At 41.2% G+C, this 19884-nt stretch overlaps 1 protein-coding gene across 1 annotated transcript in view; it reads right to left on the bottom strand.

Moving 5' to 3' along the window:
• Positions 1-17987, bottom strand: part of Marcal1 (SWI/SNF-related matrix-associated actin-dependent regulator of chromatin subfamily A-like protein 1) — a 198724-nt gene extending 180737 nt beyond the window's left edge. The window contains exon 1 of the mRNA XM_019048946.2: positions 17975-17987. The gene's annotated coding sequence lies outside the window, so the exon portion shown is untranslated. The remainder of the gene's footprint in view (positions 1-17974) is intronic.
• Positions 17988-19884: the final 1897 nt, after the last annotated feature.

Raw genomic sequence — 19884 nt, 5'->3', positions numbered from 1 at the left:
TTCAAGAGCACCCCTTGAAATTGAATTTCTGACGTAAAGCCATCAAATTTTCAAAATTATAGCCACACATTCCATGTCCGACCTCCTCTATTAGCTTGTTCCATTGTGCGTCGGTGGGACAAAGACATCGGAGGCTCGGAACTCGGAGGAGACAGGAAATGAAATCGACGTATGCTCGGGCCCGGAGAAAAAGTGAAGATGGAAAGGGCCACACGTCTGGCTTTGGCCTATTTCGGCTAAATTGCTCTGTTTGCTGCTTGTTAGCTCCAGTTTGCACCAGACGAAAAAGGAAAAGAAGCGAGAAAGCGGGGGGCGGAGAGAGAAGCGGCCATCACGCTCGCGCACTCGGTTATCACTTGTCTTTGAGGGGCCTCGATCCCGTCTTTTCTTTTGGTTATGCAATAATATTTGCGGAGTTGAGGATTTTGTTGGGGGCATCAACACGTCTTCAGAGTTTTGCCACTTTTCTTTTCATCCTTACGGTTTTTCCTTCGGTCCTCGACTTCATACACAGAGGAAAAAGGTAAGGACTGTTGGATGACGTGGACATTCCCAATTAATTGTGTTAGTACTCCAATAAATTAGATTAACAATCCGAATGTTGCAGTACTACCCCAACTTTAATTGCGGTGCTGCCACAATTAATTAGAAAGGTCCATATTATCCAATGAATTGGGATAGCACTACAATTTTAGAAAATAACCCCTCACACTTTTTTCCCTCGGGTATCTAATTGGACGGCTTCAACCAGAATGGTTAACATTATAAACATACATATTTCTGCTAACCGTCTTAGGAAAAGCTCTCCTGGTTTTCTCGAAAAAATGTGTTCTGTTTTTCTATCCTAAATATGACTTCTAGTAAATAACACTGGAAAGTTATAATGTTAGTAGGGAACATGGAAACTATTTTAGCTCTAAGACCTCTCAAATTTTCATCGACCATCCGTCAAGATTCCTAAAGATCCATCAGGCCGATTACCACAATAATATAACTGCATTTTGAAATTAGGAACTACAATTCCTGACTCGGCTCAGAAACTACGTATGTATAATCAGTTCGAGTTATGACCCACGTTTTTTTTCTTTTTCTTCTCTTTCTACGGGGCAGCCTACGATGAGGGCGCTGCACTCAAAAAGTGAACCATAAGTATACATCGACCTATTATCAGAGTTATCTTAGAATCCTTTTTGGGAAGTTAAAAGTGTTTTTCCAGCACGCGTCGCGAATCCCTAAGGTCAGGAAGTAATGTTCTTAGCGATATTGCACCCCAATTCCGGTCTCTCCCGGCGAGGGGATGATTAGTAATGACCCACGACGAGTTCTGAGTGGCTATTACGGAGGCAGCGCCACCTAGCGGACGAAATCGGCATCGCGCGGTCGGATCGGAGACCTGGAGCTGATAGAGTAGGCAATTTAGCCGGGAGTGTTGGCGAGGCGGACCGGGAGAGGTCACGGGCTATAAAGATAAATTATGAGATCCGCCATCCACCGCACCGAGCGAGCCGGGCAGAGGAACCGGAGGAATGGAAATTGGAATTGTGAATTCATTTAAATTCCCAGTGACAGGCTGGATACTCGCGGAAAAGCGGGAAGAGGGCGGGCGAGGCGGAGGGGGTGGGGGAATGTATTTGAGTTTTGGTGCGGGGTGGCTATCCCCCGAAGGAAAGCAAACAGGAATAAAATAAGAGGGTTAAACCCTTAGACTTAAGGAAAACGGTATAGCAGCGAGGAAGATAAATGGGATCTGGTACATCATGGGGTGGCCGATAAGCAGAACACATCCATTGCCATTTGCCCTGCCCGCCCCTCTCTCGCCGCCCCCACCGGTCGCGGAGGGGGTTGGGGGCTGGCGGTCCACCCGCCACCCACAGCCCATATCCGTACATACCGCGCCCGACTCCCTATCGACATTTTCGTCGTCGCTTCCCCAAACAAAGGATGATCCCGTAGGAAAAAGTGACTCGAAACACTAGCACCACCCCGCTCGGTAAAACCCCCGCACTACCGTAAAGTTCCCGAAGGGGTTGCGCGGTTTCACCGCGCACACCTATCTCGCCTTCGAAACCAATTTCGAAGTTTTAGCGTGGGGAAAGTTCCCCGAGCCACTCGCTGCGGCCTCGCCTTTTCAATAACGGAATCGAATATTTTCATCCCTCAAGGCCCGGGCGAGGGGCACATTTTGCCCGGTTTAAAATTCACCGCGGATAGTGTAGTTTGTTTTGTTTATGTAAATTATTTTCGTTTTATCCGGTCTGCGCCTTCGGGTCGCGCGGACGCAGCCCGCCTCGCACCCGGGCGCGTAATCGTATTAGGTCCCCGAGAGGCGGAGCTTTCGGGGCGGAATCAGCCGGCTGTTCATATTTACTCAGACTTGAAAAATCATTTTCCGATGAATATTTCATACTCGAGCGCACTCGGGGAGCCTTGATGGGGGGCTTAAAAGTTGGGCGACGAAAAGTGGATGTTACTGTCGGTTTGTTTTCGTAAATTTTCACACATTGACTCTCAAATTTCCGGATTTGAATGATTTTTCATGCCTTTCTTGTTTATGTTCATCGGAGTTGGAATCCTGAGCATTTTATGGTCGATCACTGAAAAAAGAAAAATGATAGATTTTACCATACTCTGACACAGTGATATGAGTATGGTAACGAACACCAGACTCTACGGTAGCATGCACCATATTGTGATAAGTATCACCTGATTTCTGGTGAATTCCTACCATAATTCTGGTTATTTTCCCTAGTATCACTGTGTAAAAATTCTAGTAGACTTATAGTAGATGTTACCATACTTTTTTTTTCAGTGATGAGGAGCAAGGACAGCATAAAAATATGAAATTCATTTCGCTAAGATTAAGGAGTCGCAAAACAAGAGAGAAATAATCATTTAAAAAACAATTCAGTTTGCGATATTTTGAGTCGAATGGACCCGAAAAGAATGTTTTGGTTAGGTCTCCATGTCGCATGGTTACTTTTAGTGTATATTGATCATCCCAAAGGTGGATCCAACACTTTTGGCAACACCGGATTTCCTCTATTTAAACCTATGCTAAATAATCGATTCTTGTCGGAGCACATGGTTCCTCCTACAAGAATCGATACATTTCCATGGGTTTAAATGGAGAAAAGACAAAGTTGCAAATTTGCTGGATCATCCAATCGATTGTGAGATATTATTACAGATAGATGAAAAAAGTACGGTAATATCTGCTACAAGTCTACTTGATTTTGCACACAGTGATATTATTTAGTGAAAGTAACCAGAATTATAGTAGTATTCACCAGAACTCTGATGACACTTACAAGAATATGGTACATGCTACCATTGAGTCTAGTGTTTATTACCATACTCGTATTGCTGCGTCTTAGTATGGGAAAATTTACCATTTTTTTTCTGTGAATCACCAATGGTGTCCTCAGAAGAAAATTGCTATCATAATACAATAAACCCAAATCTAAATGAAATGAAATTTGTATTTCAGCCTTGTGCTTTTTGTCATACTTTTTTTTGGATACTTTATCACCTCTTGTCATTATTTTAGGTCATGTAAATATGAGATTCTCCTAAAAATCTCATCATGGATCGGGACCTCATTTTCCGATCCTAACAGGATCCATCGCCGAGATTTGAACGTAGCGTGGTCTTGTAGTTCCCATTTTCTTTTTTAGGTTTCAGTAAATGATACGAGGGCGGGGATTGAAGAAGGTGTAATGGAGTGCTTCGATCTTAAACTGCAGCACATTGCAAAGTTGAATAACGAAATGATACTCTGCACAGGGTTATTTTACCGTAATAGCGAGAGATCCTGCAGCTCTCTCTCTCTCTCTCTCCCTCACGAATTTATGCTCAAATGCGTGTCTTGTTGAAATTCACACGTCCTCCTTCTCTTCTGAATTCCTACCTCAAGTCAACTAAAGGGAGCTCATTATTTTTTATCATTCAATTTTTCTTTTGTCAGTCTCATATTTTTGCATGCAGGTGTATGGAAAGACTATACAGGCTGAAAAGTGCTTCTTAGAACGATGGTAATACAGTCCTGATCAACTGTAGGTAATTTCATCAAATAAAATTTTAGTGGCAGACGCAAAAGACCTCAAGGACCTCTCCATTTTCTACCTTCAGGAAGAAAAAAGACGAATTGGTCTCTTTAGCTTGGATATTTTATTTCGAAATCATCATTTTCAGTATGCAATTTCTGCATGAGTTATTACCTCGTAATTATGTTTTAAGAATCTATAACAAAAGAAAAAAAATACAACGAACAAAAAAAAAATCATTGCAGTCATGCATTGATTGTTCTTTGAACTATTTTATTGAAATGTAAATTGGTATGTCCTTCGTCAAATATTTCCAAATTCAGCACTTTAAAGTGAAGTCAAGTTCAATTGCTGAAATTATCATACAATCGATGCCTCTTTTCACAACTTTTGATTGACGTACACGCGAAAAAGGCACTATGAAGTTTTGTCATATACTCTGGCTTGCGTAATTTTTCATAAAATATCACTTAAGTCTTGTGTTTGTTATAATTCTTATTAAACATTAAATATTGTGCAGCTCAATGAACAAAATTGACATTTGCAAACGCCTGAAACTGTAGGTACACAGTACTGAAGCGTATTTATTTGCTCAACAGTATAGTTGTTTTCCTTCAGTCGTGGATGATACCACACGCCCCACAGCAGAGGCCGAATAGTTGTATCATCGCGCCGAACATCGTTCAGCGCACACTAACGAAATTTCTTCTCGCGTTCTTGTTACTTAGTTGGTAGAATTATCCATGAGGAACGCTGAGGATCAATTGGATTATATTTTGCAATAAGGAACCACTATTTCTGGCCCATTTTAGAAACAACATACATGCCACTGGTTTCCGAATGTAGATATGAGCTTTTATGGGAGAGCCAGAAATAGTGGTTCCTTATTGCAACATGTAATCCAATTTACAGTTCGTTTTTTTCTCGACAGATGCGGTCCACCCGTAAAAAAATCGCAAAGATACCAAGTAATCACTTAGTTTCTGTTCGTGCATTAACTTAGCTATTTTTCCAACAAGCGCAAAGAAACATACCAAAAAAAAAAAAAAAAAAAAAAAAAAAAAAAAAAAAAAAAAAAAAAAAAAAAACTATATAAATATTCACATTTTGCCCAATGCGATTTTATAGCTAGTGAACACAAATAAAATCAAACTAACAATCGTTCAAATTAAAATGATGACACTTATAATGTCCTAATGTGCATATCGATGGCTAAAGACGTATCTCCGTTTGCAACGTCACAAATCTCTTCTCACGTTTCATTTAAGATAAACAATTATTGACAGTTTTTATGAAATTTTCTGATCGTTTTTCTATGTCATTAAAAAATATGCACCCAAAATTGTATGGATGGCTTGGATTTTTCTTCTTAAGAACGCAAAACAAAATTGAGGGTCTCTAAAAATGTGTGAAGGAAACACGCGTTTTTCAACTTCAGGAATCACTAGGTGACGTTTCGCAAATAAATTTCAAACGCCGGACTTCGTTCATCCACTAGTCAGCTTTTTTTTATTATATTTTAATGTATCAAAAACTGCTCTTTTGCAATATCTCTTAATGACAGAGAGCCTCAAAGCTCGGGTAGCCTAAAATTTGTAAGAACATATTCGGTGTTTTGAAAGCTATTTTCCCTGAGGAAAGATGCTACAGGGTTCGAGGAGCAATTCCAAGGATTCTGACGTCTTAGCTGGGTACATACATTGACATGGCTGCATCATTTATCAACCCCCCGATGTGAAGTTTCCTTGGGCACGAACAAAGTGCTCATTTTCCGAAACCCGGACTATCCATGATGAATGAAGACACCATAGCGCTTAGGCTCGCCACTGCGCTTTCGTTAACAGAAACAACGTAAGTCCAACAGTAACCTCGTTCAAATACGCGGTTTTAAGTACGGAGGAGGCTGCAAAGACTCGAGAGGATACAACGCGATCATGTTTCCCTGAATAGAGACGATTTTTACGGCCCCTTAATTCGGGGACGGAATTTATGGCGTGTCCTGTAATTTGCGATCCCCTCTACAACCCTTTGCCATAGTCATTATTCATTCATGCCCCGTTATCTCGCGTGCGAGACTTAGCCCTTTTGGCCCCCGGGATCGGTTTTATTCAAAAATTTGAGCTCATTTTGATGATGCTATTCAATCTCTAGGTTAAGGAAGGGTTTACAACGAGAGTATTAGATTCCACGTTAGAGGGATTTCATAAATTCGGGAGAGAAAATTTAATTTGTAACTACTCGAGCTATACCTATAAATTGGACAATCCGGCTCCATTAGCTTTATTGAAAGTAAATATTGATCGAGAAATAATTAAATATATGAATATAAATTAAGTTTTCTCCACATGTCACCCAGCAAAACCAATTCACGGAAAAATAAAATCTGAAGAAACGCAAATCTATTTGATCAATTCTATGATTTATACATTGTTCAAATGTTGAAATTTCAGCGGAATGTACAAAGATGGGAGTATTTGCGCGAAAAGTTAACCGGTGGAAGGAAGTTCCGAGTTTTTAAGTTATAAAGTTATTGCAACAACTTCTTTCGTTTTTTAAATAATATTTAGCCTCCTTCTGTTATACATTTTGGTTGAAACTCCTCTTGCGAATAGCCTGATTGGACTGTATTACGTAATGGAGAAGCTACTTTAGACCATTCATAAAAGCACCTAAGTGCATAAGGAATCTAATGACACATACTTGATTTCTGATGCGAACCAGAAATAGGGGTTCCTTTTCGTGTTACGCAATCAAGATGCTGTTTATTTTCAGTGCATTTGTCAAAGAATGCTTTTGTGCGGCCATCTTGTGATTTTCGTCACTTCCTCGAAATATTGTTCAATGTGACTCATAACAATATGCAGGAAAACTCATAAAAAACGGTAGGATTAAGACACCATAAAAACTGATCAAAATGTGCAGTAATATATAAAAAGTAATGATTTTGCTATCTAACGTTACCCTGTATATTTAATAAAATTAATTTAGTTTATTTCAATCATGTAGATGGATACATCAAATATTCTTGTAGTAGTTACGTTGCACTTAAATACAATGTCTTCCAAAAAAAAAATTAAAAATAAAAAACAATAAAAAAAAATAAAATAAAAAAAATACAATTTCCATTGATAATTTAACGGTAGGATAGTAGTGGCTGAAACTGGTTCCATTCGAATACCAGTGGCGCGATTATAAGGATGCTTTCATTTTCTCGTAACCCGACACGATCGGGTTCAATTGAGCCAACTCTGGAAGCAAAATTACGGCTGATGATCGCTACCGGCACTTTTCCAAAATAGCGAACATTGCCGCAGCTTGGTTGCGAGTCCATGCTGATAATTTGCCTGCGAAATAAAGTTCCGTAGAGTTAAATTCATATCATTTTTACGACATTGCAACACTGCAATCGAGGCGAAAATTTCTCGTCGTCGGGAAAATAACCTATCAGACTTCACCGGTGTTAGCGGTGCGGTGCAAGCCCAAAATAATTAAGACGACCTCTTCGTCGACGCCTCAAAAAAGCTCAATTTCACCCGTGAATGCAGTCGACTCGAGGAAAAACGTCACAGGAGCATCCGAAGGCTGCCAAATTTCTACTGTTAAAATATCTTTTTTCGACGATTGTTATGAATTTTTCCCCTTTAAAATGTTCAAATACTTCAGATAAAATAGCTGACCAAATTATTGGAAAAATTGGAGGGAAAATAGTAATAAATTAACCTCCAAAACTCGTTATCTATGAGAGAAACTTTAGCAAACGTCAAGGGGCTAATGCGACGTTCTGCATCAACATGGCATGAAATATTTTTATTCTTGCACGATCTGGCAGCGAGGGTGTGGTGAAAATAATCGCGGGCCCATTGTGGCTCGGGCCGGGAAATTCGGAAAATTAACCCGGGCGGGCTGGGCCGGATGACGGTGCGAGCGCGCGGATGTAGAGGGCGCTGGCTCCGCGAATGCAGGAGTGGGGCCTGTGTGTCTGTTGATTAAACTCGAATCTGGAAGTTTATTTGTGCGGTCGGAGATATAACCCAATAAGGCATCGCACAATAAAAGCTCATTACATATTCCTCGATAAAGATGGAAACCTGGCAAAAGCTAATTCGCCTAGCGCGCTAGAATGTATGTGTGTGTGCGCGCGGGGTTGCCGGGATCCTTTTTGGCTTTGAAATACTGTTGGTTGCACGCAAATCAATAGCAAAAGTTGTTTAACACGTATCCTGATTCGCGACAATGCTTATTCCACATAGCATTTTACTTTTTCTGAAGGAAAATCAACGGACGTTATTTCTGGTCATATTTACGGGTATAGAATTTTCACGAGCAGAGTGTTCTGTGTAAACTATGAATAGTGCGGCTTTTATTGGTTTATTAATAAAAAGTAAAAATAAAACAACAGGCAATTTTAAGACGTTGCAATGAAGATAAGTCTTACGTTACCCAATTTTCCCTCTTTAAGCTTTAATTTTTTTTTTTTTTTTTTTTTTTTTTTACCTTTGAGTATTCGCTTTGTTGAAAAAAGCAGAATCTCCAAGTCACCTCTTTCTTAGCGCGGGGTGCTTCATCATGATAAAAACTATGCGTAAGGGCACACAATAAATGGACTGCATTTTGCAATTTGGACCTATAAATTCTGGCTCATCTGAAAAAACACTTATGTGCATAGGAAAACTAATGGCACATACGTTGTTTTTAAACCGGGCCAGAATTTATAGATCCTAATTGCAAGATGCAGTCCAAATGCTCGCATTGTTAAATGTGGAAATCAATCGCGCAACTATTCGAACTCCGTAGTAGGTATGCGGTATCAAGCGAAAATGAAGGAAAATCTTAGCGTTTTGCATTTGCCAATTGCCTGTCACAAATTACTGCCGTTCATGAGTGTGCGGAATTTTTCATGTTGTCATCGAACACGCATTCTACTAAATGCACAACTGGCATAGGGCATACTACTGCCAAAAATGTAAGCGCTGAGCAGTTTAGTGGAAGAAGGGTGGATACCGCCGACATTTTACAATGATTTATTTTTTGACCAATTGCTCCGCTCCTATTAGTGTGAATCGGTAATATTCTAGATGGTAGTTAAAATCTTCACCCATTTAATCGAACAGAAATATTAAGAAAAGTCAAAGATGTGAAGTTTTTCAGTTTTCCTCAACTTTTGGTGCTTACGTCTGTTCAATCAAATCGGTGATTCCCAAAAACCAAAAAGACATCAAGATTAAAAAAAAAAAATTCTCGGCGGTAAATTCAAGAATCATCATACTTGAGCACATTTTCTTCCAGTGATTTTGGAGCTATGAAAGGTACGGGTAAACGTTCTGTAGCATATCTTTCTCGCATTTTCATTTCGGTGAAAAAGCGTTTTCGCAAATGACGGATTCGATTTTGGTTTTAACTAATGACTTTTGACAGGCTTCGAAAATGCACCTCTCTCCGATTCCTCAAACTTGCATGACGGCTCGGAGTGGGTGCATCGCGCCGAGAGTTGTAAGTTTTCGCGTGAAAGTGCTTCTCGCTATCGGCGCACGACTCGACCTGCGACTTTCCCTGGCGTCCTGCTTCGGAAAACATCCCGCTTACGACGCGGCTACACTCCGGCTCTTGCGCGAATTACATTCCTATTTCGTCCCAATGGAGGATTTGCACACAAAAATTTTATTGCTTCATCTGAGAGTGCTTAATGAGCTGAGTTCGCAGTATTTTTCATATTTTTTTTTCTGACATGGGACATTGTGGGAAAATACATGTAAAAGTGAGAAAATGTGCCGCCTTATGACGTCATCTGACGTCATTTTCCATTTAAACGCATGTATTTTAGCAGATTACGTTATTTTGTCACATTTTCTCAAATAATTGTCCAATTCAGAAACCGAGGATATCCTCGTACTCAGTTTTCCTTGTAGTATCATTTTAAAAATGAAATTCACAAAATTTAAGACCCCTGCAACTTCTCTATTCTTGCGGGCTCATAGTTGAAATCGATAGACAAAGACATAGACGAAGAAGACATAAGGAGTATGGAGTGATCCTTACCAAACCTAAACCAAAAGGTTTAAATGATTGGTTCCCATAGGCTGTGGGAGAAAATGATGGACTAACTGTAGGGTCTCGCGTAAAATTCAGGATTGAAAATCTGTCTGGAAATGGATCCCTACAAGGAAATACTATGATTTTCCACTGCATGAGGTAAAAATACAAATGAAAAAATTCTATGATTTTGACAAACTTTAAAGTACTGCGTACCTCGAAATTTACAAGGCTTGCTTTCGTATGTGTATTTTTTGTAGTGGGAAATCATAAGAATCTCTTGTATAGGCGGCATAAGGGGGGGGGGGCATAAGAGGCGTACCCTCTCCCCTGTTCCCTCGAAAAAAGGAGGAAGAAAACGGAGAGGAAGAAGGAAGAAGGGAGGAAAAAGAAGGAAGGAACGAAGGAAAGAAGAAGGAATGATGCTTATGTTCAGTAGTTATTCATGACGAAATTGGCTCAAACTGCATATTAGATGCTTTAAAATTTCGAAAATTTTCGGGAGGGGGGAGCGCCCCCCGACTCCCCTTACGCCCCCCGTTCGAAGTGTCTGGATCCGCCTATGATGCTGTGCAAGGATCCATTTCAAAAGTCAAACTTCTGAATTTCTGAGGTTGGTAAAAGTGTTTTTACCGATGAGTCCAAATTGTCGCTCCTCTGACGTAAAAGCGGACCTCTCTTTCCACATGAGCCCTGTTCCCCGCGTAACTCCATGTTTTCTAGGGCTCATGTGGAAATAGAGATACACCCTACGTTGGAGGAGCGGCGGAATTAGTAGTGTCAAAATGCAGTCCAGTTTTGTGCCATACGCTTCATTGACGACCCTCATTGGAAAAAAACACACATTGGATCTAGAGTCCAGACTCTTGAAAACATTGACAAGAAAAAATACTCTTGATTCAATCAGATTTAAGCTTATACCAAAAGGAAATCCGCTTAAATTAAGAGTCTTGGTTTTTGATTTAAGCTAGATTCTGCTCCTATCGATCATTTTTTTCAGTGCTCCTATCGATCGTGCACCCTCTCCCGAGATCAGTCCGAAATCCTGGCAAGCTCAAAGTTCCGGAAAGTTCGAGCTTTCGACTTCCAAGGCTGGCAACGACGGAATGAAGTGTTCGTCGACCTGGGACGGCGATGCGAGTATGTGAGTTCACCCAGGGTTGCCAAGTCTTCTTCAAAATCAGATATTTCTGCCTATCCAACCTGAGAATCCCTGACATTCGGGGGGCGATTCGGCCGCGAGGGGCCCCGAGGGCTCAGGTCCGGGACTCGCCCGCCACACGCGGCACGGGCTCGGGCACATCCCTTCATCCCTCCGCCAAGTGACTCGACAAAACATCTTGCTCCTCTCCCTCAGTCCCTCGTCCGTCTTAACTCGCGTCTTCCTCGTCACCGCCATTGCGACATCGTCCTCGAAATTCGAACTTTTCGCCGTTAGATCAAGGGTGATAAGATGTGCTTTGCGATCTATCGATTGTTCTCCCTTTTAAACCTATGGAAAAGGATCGATAAACACGGTAATCGCAACGAACACCTTTATAATCGATTCTTTGCCATAGCTTCAAATGGGGCAGTATTGGTAATCGATCATTCGCGGCTCACCACTGAACACTGAAAAAGAAGCTCGGTCGGATGAACCAAAGTTCGGTATTATATATTATCCCAACTGATTCAGTTTGTTAAACCATCTAATTCGGTTTGTCGAACCAAATTTTCGGTTCGTCAAACCGAACTTTCCATTCGTGTGACCGAACTTTCGGTTCGTGTAACGGAACTTTCAGTTCGTGTAACGGAACTTTCAGTTCGTGTAACGGAACTTTCGGTTCGTGTAACCGAACTTCAACGGTAAAGTGAACTGACGAACAAAGTCTGGTCATATGAGCCGAATGCTTGGTTACACGAACCGAAAGTTCGGTCTGATAAAACCAAATAATTGGGATGATATGGAACACCAAACGTTCGGTTCATATGACCAACATTTTTTTTCAGTGAAGGATGCGCAAATATTACAAAATGAAATTTTATGACAGCATATTTTATACTTAAATTTCGTTATTAAACTTTATGAAAGGAAACTATACGTACACGTGCACATTACTCTTATCATTTACATTTAAATATCACGATGAAGCTCTTTAAATGTTATCAGAGAGACTTGCTGAAATTTACTCATTATCGGTAGACTATGAAACGCTCATGAAAGAACAAGAATACTTAACATTTTAAATTTTTTCAATGTTCTTAGAGCCATCATGAATCGAATTTTAAAGTTCCCTATCGATATCCATCTCGTTTGTCGCTGGTTGCAAACTTAGCAGCTGAAAGTTTGATGAGATTGATTGAACTTTTTGAGCAAAAACACATGATCTCTAATGAAATTTATTTCGGATCTCTACATCATCGAACCCACTGTAACATAAGTTATTTTACGATACCATTTGGAAACCTTGTCCGCCACCCTTTTATCCAGGCCTCTCTTTCTCTCTCGCCACTGGCCCCTCTCCCCTCTCCCTCCATATTCATATGAACTACCCCCGCTCTCATCCCTTACCTCTCGTCTTCTTAGACACATCGGAGCTTTTACTCTCTCCCGTCTTTGGTTTGGATCAACCTGAATCCCTTCTCCCGTCCCCAATTTACTCTTTCTCTGTCTTCCACATTAATCTAAACACTTCCTCAATCTGAACCGTGGATCTACCTTAACCACCCGACCCCTCTCTCTCGCACATAAGTATTAATCTGTATTACCTCCCTTCCTTTTCTTCTCGTTCGTCTTATCTTATATCCTCTGTTCTGGTCTTTCTCTCCTTTCCTTTGACCCGCACTAACGTGGTGGTGATCTTGCGAATTAGGAATGAAGGGTTTCGTCCATTTTAATGCATATGAGATAGTCGATTTATCGATTTTTCTATTGATTACAAAACAAGGACCCTCCTTCACAAAACGTCGAGCTTGAGTAGTTAATATATATTAGAGCTTAAAAAAGTTCTTTCCGTGCTTTTTTGGCTAAAAACTAGAAAGAATGTCAATTTCAATCAAGGACCGTTCACAAAATACATAGAGCTCGGGGGGGGGGGGTGGGGGTGTTACGCCATTTTTTTTACATGTTCTAGGATTAGCGCTTACGTCAGCAAATTTTTGCGAGGGGCGGGCGGGTGTCAAAAAATCTGAAATTCAGCGCCACGTATTTTATGAGCAGTCCCTTAGAGTGATATAGCGGTTTGAAGTTCACAGTTGAAGCAACGTATATTCGAGAAAACCCCTTTTATTAAAATCCTCATTTAAAATTTCCAGGACAAAAAATTCTCCAATTCTTATACGACTATTTCTCCGTGTAGCGACGTTAAAAAATCGATAGTAATCGATTTAGCTTCACATATTTTATGAGCGCCCTCTTAGAGTCACGGCGATTCCACGTTTACAGTTCAAGCAACGTATTTTCGAGAAATTCTATATGTATTCCTTCTTATCTACTATGTCCAGAGGGCTGATCATTGACATTCATTGACAAAGCCGTGGATCAAGAGCAGAAAAGAAAAATTGAGAGATTCTATTGGTGGAAGTGGGTGGTTACAATAGACAAAGAAGGTAAGTAATAGACCAACCACTGCAACCTACAACAGTTTTTCAAACAGTTTCCTCCGAATGTAATTGGAGCCACCCGCTTCAACCAAAAGGATCGCTCTCTTTTCCGTATGTATTCTTTGGTTATAGCTTTGTCCATCAATTTCAATAATCAGTCCGTATGACATAAAACTCTCAACTTATTTCATGACTATTTCTCCGTGAAGCCCCGTTCCAACGTACATAAGGCGTTTTCACGTAGACTTGTATGCATTCTTTTCTCTCTCTAACTCTCGCCTTTCGACATTCACCTGAACCTTGCCCTTCCATCAGTCCCTTAAAGGAACTTTTCTCTTCCTCCCTCGAGCACTCAAAAATCCTTCTCTCTTTCTCTCACAATGCCGCACACAGGATCGAGTTAATATGAGAGGTCGGACAACATTTGGAAACTTTAAACCCTTATAACTCCGTTTATACAATACTTTGAGGTTCTAAAAGAGGCTCCTTTCGTTTCCTCGTGAAATTGTCCTTCATAACCACGTTTTTAAAATTTCAAATACGATGAAATAAACATCGAAATTCGCAGTTTTGGTCAAAAATTTCGCACTGAAAAAAATTCTCTGCGTTTTTACCAAGGTCCGTTGGTACCTTTACCACCCTACTTTTTTTTACCAAGTATTGGTAATTTTACCAAGACAGACTGGTAAGCTTACCTAAAAACCGATATTTTTACTGTTTTTTCAGGTAAGAATACCACTTTTATTGGTAATCAATTCCCGGTAACTTTGCCATTTTATCTCGGTAATTCCACCACAGTCGATAAAAAATATTGGCGTTTTTACCAAGGTCCAGTAAAATTACCGAGAAAGTTCCATAAATGGTAATTTTACCAAGAAAAAACTGCAGGGATCAAATAGAACCCTGAATTCTTGGTAATTTTACCTTTTTCTTAGTAAATACACTGAGATTTTTTTTTTCAGTGTCCGTTCATTCAAAACTTTGAGGTTCTAAAAGAGGCTCCACTCATTTCCTAGTGAAATCGTCCTTCATAACCACGTTTTGAAAATTTATAATACGACGAAATAAACATCAAAATTCGCAGTTCTAGTCAAAAATTTCAAGTGCGACCTCTCTAATTGCCTCGATCCACTGTGCGCCGCCTTTCCTTCTCTCCCGTCCACCCCGTGCCACCCCCTCTCACGCATACAGAGGTGGCACCCCCTCCACGTCTCCAGGGGTCCTCGTCAAGCACAGGTTCGGGGAGCATAGAGGGAAAGTTCGGCTCTGTCCTTGGCGCTTCGGGGGCCGGGAGGGTAGGCAACCCGCCGGCTGCGGCTGTCCTTCCGAGTTGACGTCCCGCCTCCTCCGCGCGCACCTTTGCCCTGTCACTCTTCATTACCCCCTCCCCTGATTAATATGAAAATTATTTCGAGTGGTTCCCGCGCGGGTCCTGCCTCGCCCCCCCCCCCCCCCCCAGAATTTGAGGTTGATCGATGCGCGGCCTCGCATACGTCGTTGAATCCGTCTTGACGCCATACAGTGGACCGAGTCAAAATTAGATGCCACGAGTTGAAATTTTACTCCGATCTTACCTCAGGAACATGCTCAAAAATCGTCGCCTCTCGGACGTAAGGGCGTATCTCAATTTCCTGGTGATCCCTGTCTTACATACAGGGTGTTTCAGACCACCCGTACCAGGCCTTTTTCTCGGTTGGTTTAGGTCGCACGAAGTCGGAGACCGCGGGGTTGAATAGGGAATTGACCCCAAGGAATCCGAATTTCCTGGTCCCGAAACCCCCCCACCTCCCCTTTGGGGTAAAGGGGGGGTCACGATGCTAAAAGTCACGGTTCCCGACCGAATTGCGGATAGATCGCATCAGAATTGAAAAGCACGGAAAATTTCACGTGAAATTGACCCCTAAAAATCCAAAATCGGACCATTCAAGGCCCAAAAGTGACCCCCTAAAGAGGGGGACAGTACCCCCCTTCATAATTTCTCTTCGGTCTCAAAATTGACGTAAATTCTCCAGAAAAAGACGGTTTCCCCGGTAATCGACCTCGAGAAATCCAAATTTCATGGTCCCGAAGCTCCTCTAGCCTCCCTTGGGGGGGGGGGGGTAAACGGGGGGGCCCAATTTTAAAAATCGGGGCTCCTTTCCGAATCGCAAATCGATTGCATCCAAATTGAGGAGCAGAACACATTTACATCTTAAGTGACTCCTAAGAGTTCTAATAAACCCCCTGAACGGCAGAAAGTAACTCCCTGAGGAGGGGGGCTTCGCTCCCCCCAAAAATTTCTCAAGATTCCTCTTTGGTCGCAAAATTAACGTCGATTCTCCAGAAAAAGACGGTTTCCTATGAAATCGACCCCGAGGAGCTCAAGGAACATGAAATTTCGAGTCCTCGGGGTCGATTTCATAGGAAACCGTCTTTTTCTGAAGAATCGACGTTAATTTTGCGACCAAAGAGGAATCTTGAGAAATTTTTGGGGGGAGCGAAGCCCCCCTCCTCAGGGAGTTACTTTCTGCCGTTCAGGGGTTTATTAGAACTCTTAGGAGTCACTTAAGATGTAAATGTGTTCTGCTCCTCAATTTGGATGCAATCGATTTGCGATTCGGAAAGGAGCCCCGATTTTTAAAATTGGGCCCCCCCGTTTACCCCCCCCCCCCCAAGGGAGGCTAGAGGAGCTTCGGGACCATGAAATTTGGATTTCTCGAGGTCGATTACCGGGGAAACCGTCTTTTTCTGGAGAATTTACGTCAATTTTGAGACCGAAGAGAAATTATGGAGGGGGGTACTGTCCCCCTCTTTAGGGGGTCACTTTTGGGCCTTGAATGGTCCGATTTTGGATTTTTAGGGGTCAATTTCACGTGAAATTTTCCGTGCTTTTCAATTCTGATGCGATCTATCCGCAATTCGGTCGGGAACCGTGACTTTTAGCATCGTGACCCCCCCTTTACCCCCAAAGGGAAGGTGGGGGGGTTTCGGGACCAGGAAATTCGGATTCCTTGGGGTCAATTCCCTATTCAACCCCGCGGTCTCCGACTTCGTACGACCTAAACCAACCGAGAAAAAGCCCTGGTACAGGTGGTCTGAAACACCCTGTATAAATTCATGCTTTCTGGGGCTCATTTGGAAATTTAGATAAACCCTTACGTCAGAGGTTTGACGAAATGGGAAGTCTCTCGGCCGATGGCGATGTTGAGCTATTCTGACCGAAAAATTTTGTAAAATACAATCTCGAAGATGATAGGAATGTCACACACTTATATCGCAAAACCCCCTCCATTTTCTGTAGAGAGCCAAGTAGATGCCTTAGAGACCTGCCCAGCCCCCCACCCCGCACAATATATCGAGTGAATATAAGAGGTCGGACAAAATTCAGAAACTTTAAAAGCTCCTAACTCCGCTTATACAACATTTTGAGGTTTTGAAAGTGAGTTCGTCGGATTCTGCGTGGAATTTTCTGCCAGAATCACCCCTTGAAATTTAAAACGTGACGAAATAGGCATCGAAATCTGCAGTTTTAGTCAAAAAGTTCATGTCCGTCTTCTCTGATTAGCTCGATCCACCGTGCGCCAGGGTGGTGCTCCTGACTCCCCCGGGAACAATTCCCCAACGCTACCGTCACACAGGGGATCGGGTCAGTTAGAGAGCTCGGACATTAATTTTTTCACCGAAACTGCAAATGTTGATGTTCATTTCTTCAAATTTTATAGTTGATGGGGTACGACTCTGACAGATTTCACGAGAAAACCAATGGAGCCACTTTTGAAACCTCGAAGTATTGTATAAACGGAGTTATAAGAGTTTGAAGTTTCCAAATTTTGTCTGACCCTTCCTATTGACTCGATCCACTGTGAGTCTTAGCGAAGAGAGCCGTAAGTGCAAAAATAAAGTTTTGAGAGAACGGGCTCAGTAGCGTCTGAGCGTAAGATTGTATTAAAAAAAGTCTTCGTTCTTTGTCTAATACCCACCAATCATCCGAAAGACACTCAGAAATCATTTCGATGATGATTAAAAATCGACGATTTTTTTTTCAATATTATGAAAAAGGATTTTTTTTTTATTTTCATGATAGGCTAGTGATAGGCAAGACATCCGTAAGTGTTATCTTCTACATGCTTTTGTGGTTGCACTTTGGGCAAACAACAAACAAAATTTCAGGTAAGGAATTGGTAGAAAAGGCGCCATTTTACTTGAAAATATTGCTCTCATTGACTCTCTGGTGGAATGATGCTCCTTACGGCTGTTATGTCTGAAACAACATCAATTTTTCCCCACTTACGGCTCTCGCGTATGTCTGTTTTAGTTAGTTCAGTGATTTCGTCCAAAAGAGATGAGATGAATTTTGAAAGAAAGTCGATTTTCATTCGATTCGATTCTGAGAGTTACGACACTTTGCCCCATCATGGAGATACGATGGATTGGAAATAGGAGTTCTGCTTTCTTCCTGAAAAATGGCTCAAAAATCGCGATGTTTGGGAAGGTATGGCATTAACTTGTCGCATTGGCAAGGCTGGTACTTTTGAGCCTTCCGCTTCAATGATGGGCCACTAGATAGGGTTTGGTCCTGGCTTCAATATCCGGGCCAAAATAGGCTCGGTGACTCATATTTTTTTCCCATTTCCCCACTCATACTGTGCGCCTTCTTATACTTAAGAACTGAGACAGCGCGATCCTCATATTCGCCTTCAATTACTCAAATATGCAATTTCATCTCCTAGGAGTTAATAGATTTGTATCATCCAAAAAATTAATACGGAATGCGGAGGCACCAAGTTTGTAAGGAACGTAACGCAGAGTTGATACTCACGTGAATCTAACGAGAGAAAAATAAGCAATATCAAAATGTTTCAAACCCAGTTGTAAAATTATCCCGCAATGAAAGACTCATCATTGTCTGTCATATTTCATGGGGCGTGGGATTTTCAAATTTCCCCCAGGCCGACTGAAAGTTTTTCTTGGCTTCAAGTATATTCTGAAAAATTCTCTAGAGCGCGTTTTGTACGAACTTGTTGTTTATAGAAATTTTTCCAAAATTGTATCGTGTTCAAATTTTAAAATTTTTCGCCACTGTTTATCTTTCCGCTTATTAGCGCAAGTGGATTCCTATTTTCAAATTATATTTTCCTGCAGAACCAGTGCTGGTCACATTAACTGTGCTCGATCACTGAAAAAAAAATTCTCGGCGTTTTTGCCACGGTCCGTTGGCACCTTTATCATCTCACTTTTTTTTTACCAATTATTGGTAATTTTACCAAGACAGACTGATAAGCTTAATTAAAAACCGGTATTTTTACTGTTTTTTCAGGTAAAAATACCACTTTTATTGGTAATCAACTCCCGATAACTTTGCCATTTTATCTCGGTAATTCTACCACAGTCGATAAAAAATATTGGCGTTTTTACCAAGGTCCAGTAAAATTACCGAGAAAGTCAATAATTTTACCGAGATTTTTCGGTAAAATTATCAATTCCATAAATGGTCATTTTACCGAGAAAAAACTGGGATCAAATAGAACTCTGAATTCTTGGTAATTTTACCCTTTTCTTAGTAAATACACCGAGATTTTTTTTCAGTGATTAATGTCACAGTCATGAAAAATTACCGCAACCAGATTGATTCAAAAGAATCTTCTTTCAGTAATTTTTTCTATTCATAATTGTTGCAGCCTCCATTCCGGGCATTCAAAGAAGCATCTGAAACAAAAGCCATGTCCAGCTGACGCGGGACGCTCCAAAGACCAGATTAATTAAACCGATTAAAATGAAATATTGCTCTCCCTGTCGGTGAAGCGGCCTTTTGCAGCCCTCAAGCAAGATACATAAATAAAGAGTTAAAACAATAGCCGTGTCCAGCTCATGAATAGGACATTTCGGACATTGGATTAATTAGATGAATAGAATCAAGTATTATTCCTCTAGATTGATGGCGGAGTTTACTCGAAAGTCACGGTAGCTCAGTGGGCGATATGATTACAAATCGCGACCAAATGCGTTCCTATCGTCGAACAATTATATTTCTAACTTATTTTCCCTCTAACGCAGCGTGTTTGTGGTGTGTGTGCAGGTAAACTAATGACAGTGTGAAATTTTGTCGTTCGCCTTCAAACGCTCGAATATGCAATTTCATCCTCAAGGGGCTGATATTTGCGTGTCATCAAATTCAATACGGTGGCATGCAGAGACATTAAGTTTGTAAGAAGCAGGAAGCAGAGTATATATTCAAGTGAATCTAAATGGG

Source organism: Bemisia tabaci, chromosome 7 (assembly GCF_918797505.1).
Source record: "Bemisia tabaci chromosome 7, PGI_BMITA_v3".
Classification (NCBI taxonomy): Eukaryota; Metazoa; Arthropoda; class Insecta; order Hemiptera; family Aleyrodidae; genus Bemisia; species Bemisia tabaci.
This window is presented reverse-complemented; position numbering and strand designations above follow the sequence as displayed.